This window comes from Aplysia californica, unplaced genomic scaffold (assembly GCF_000002075.1).
Source record: "Aplysia californica isolate F4 #8 unplaced genomic scaffold, AplCal3.0 scaffold00451, whole genome shotgun sequence".
In the NCBI taxonomy this organism is placed as follows: domain Eukaryota; kingdom Metazoa; phylum Mollusca; class Gastropoda; order Aplysiida; family Aplysiidae; genus Aplysia; species Aplysia californica.
In genome coordinates, this window is record NW_004797721.1 from 496,629 (window position 1) to 499,532 (window position 2,904).

At 40.2% G+C, this 2,904-nt stretch overlaps 1 protein-coding gene across 3 annotated transcripts in view; it reads right to left on the minus strand.

Annotated features, from left to right (window-relative positions):
- Nucleotides 1-2,904, minus strand: part of LOC101855040 (diphthine methyltransferase) — a 34,469-nt gene that overhangs the window by 28,697 nt on the left and 2,868 nt on the right. The gene's annotated exons all lie outside the window — the stretch shown is intronic.

Below are 2,904 nucleotides of genomic sequence, written 5' to 3' on the forward strand. Positions count from 1 at the left end.
CTCAACCTAAACAAAAATATATATATGAGTTTAAAATTAAGATCAACTCATTCAGGGCTACGGACGAGAATACTCGCGAATCCTGAGCCCCACTCACAATACTAGCGATGAGTATTCTTGCATTCTGCCTCGCTATCTTTAAAATAGAAATAAAATATATTCTATCCATACCAAGTTATTTGAACTAATCATGATGCATTATGGAAAAGGTCAAGGAGACATTTTTTCTGCTTTAACAGCCATTAAGCCCTCTATAATTTGACAGATTTTACTGGGTAGACCTAATTTCATGTTGCCAAAACAAAACAGCCCAGTATATGAGGGGGGTTCACTGCTGGAGCGCTCAGCATTGAATGAGTTAACATTGATTATGTAATTGATTATTGTACTCAAATGTGTTACGACGTGGTGGAATCAGGTGCTCCTCAATTTTTGGGTTTATGGAGTTGTTGGTATCATTATAAAGCTTGTTCATTGTCTTGCTTGTAATTTTTTTTTAAATCCATCTTGAATCTAGAAGTCGAGATATTGGCAATTGAAGGAGGTGTGGGTCACCTGATTTCAGAGGTAAAATTAGCAAGTAAATGACCTCCAAAGTCTGGTGTCTTACATAGCTTGAGAGACCTTGGAAAAAAATAATTTACATTTTTGTGCCTTTCATCAGCTTTTTTCATTGAAATTTTCACAGAAATGCGTTTTTCAATAGATGTAAAAGGTGTTGAACCAAAAAACAAAAATTCGAAAAAAAATGTCATATATATATAAAAACATATTTCCATCTGAATTTTACTGAAAAACATAGATTAGAGACATAAAATGTGTCAGTTTCCTGTTTTCAAGGACTCTTTAGCTATTGAAGTTATCAAACTTTGGCGGAAATTTTCTCGCTAATTTCACCACTGAAACCAGGCAAACTCACTTCCTTCAATTACAAATATCTTGAGTTCTATTCAAGATAGATGGATGTTTTTATCATTGAAAGCAAGGCAAATAAATCAGCTTTCAGATGATACCAATAACTTTTAAATGCCAAAAAATTGACGAGCGCCTGATTCCACCGCGTCGTGACTCAAATATCTTATTTTGATTTATTTTAGAGGTATGTGTGTAGTTTGTTCTGTTCACGTGGTTTTATGCACCCTGCATAATTTAGCAAAATTTGATAATTTTTTTGCATAATTTCTAATTATTTTCCTTTATCATTCTTTGTTAAAATTAACAGAATCGCATAATTTCAAATTATTTGGGCTCAGTTTGTGCATAATTTCAGAATTGTTCTTGCATAAAACGATGGGGACAGTTTGTTGTGAGCTTGGGTGACAAGATAGAGCAATTTGGACCTCAAACCCTTTCGAACATTTGACCTGCTAGTATATGTAGCTGTGAGATTATTTATAGAACAATTACCTCAAGGTCACGCTCGACATTGCTTCAACGTCCTTCATTCACCCCTATTTTTAGATTTAGACCCCTTTTCAACAACGAATAGTCTGAAATATAAACAATTTAGCGTCACATTGAACAGCTGAGGGTTCTCATTGGTTAAACAGGGTAAGAATGGTAACTCCTAACCCACTTCATACTTGTTTACCTAAATAGATGACTGTGTAAGCGTGCCCTGCCAGCTCAGTTATGGGCCGTTGATTTTCAGTTTTATACTTTGATTGACTATAAAAGTTCATTTTTATTGTGTATTATTGGATATTTTTTAAGGCCGGTGCTACTTGCCCGATGTTGGGTGACTAGCGTCAGGCTACTCGCCCGATATTGGGTGGCTAGCGTCAGGCTTCTCGCCCGATGTTGGGTGGCTAGCGTCAGGCTAGAGTCAGGCTACTCGCCCGATGTTGGGTGGCTAGCATCAGGCTACTCGCCCGATATTGGGTGGCTAGCGTCAGGCTAGAGTCAGGTTACTCGCTCGATCTAGAGTGGCTAGCGTCACGCTACTCGACCGGAGTGGCCTGACGCTACTGGCCCGTGGGGATTTCTGCGACCTCGGGTAACTAGTCACCTAGATCTAATCATATTCTTATACGGGTTGCCCACTACGGCTGGATCGGGCCGATCGCCCGACTCGATCGCCTGAAACTGAAAACAAACAAGTTTGTTTTTTGAGGCGACCGAGTAGGGTGATCCCATCCGTATTAGGTAGCGTTAAACACGGCCTCACGGCCTTCCGAGCGACATGAAGCTATTGAGAGCACCTAGCACACTTCTGTGATTGGCCCAAAATAGATCATAGATGATGTTTTTCCGCCATCTATTTTTGTCGACTTTCGAGGTTTCCCTCGTGAGTTGACTACATTGTTGTACTTTGCAAATCCCCTAGATCTATCATCCTTTATTAATTATTTAATTATTATCATTTATCGGAATGCCGGTGACAAAGTTACTTACAATAGAAATGTAACGCCGTGATGTCATTAAAGATTATCTAACTACTACCAAGATGTTTCAGTTGCCCTATATAATATCTATCTATCGTCTGAACGAGACTTGGGCGCTAGATCTACCTCGTCTTAGCGCGTGACGGCCCGTGATACGAGTATAAACAAACGTTCCAGCACCGAGTTGAAAGCGATAAATTTTGTCTTCAGGCAGAGAGAGAAAGAGAGAGGGGAGGAAGGAAGAGAGAGAGAGAGAGAGAGAGAGAGAGAGAGAGAGAGAGAGAGAGAGAGAGAGAGAGAGAGAGAGAGATAGAGATAAGGGGAGGAGATGGAGCTGTGTACTTGGATTCAGTAGTGTGTATCATGTCTGTGAGTCGTGAGCGTTACCAACACACGCCAGACACACATACATACTCACAGGGACCCACAGCTTCACACAGAGAGACAGACTGAAAAACAGACAGAGAAACAGACAGACAACACACACACTCTCTCTCTCTCTCTCACACACACACACACA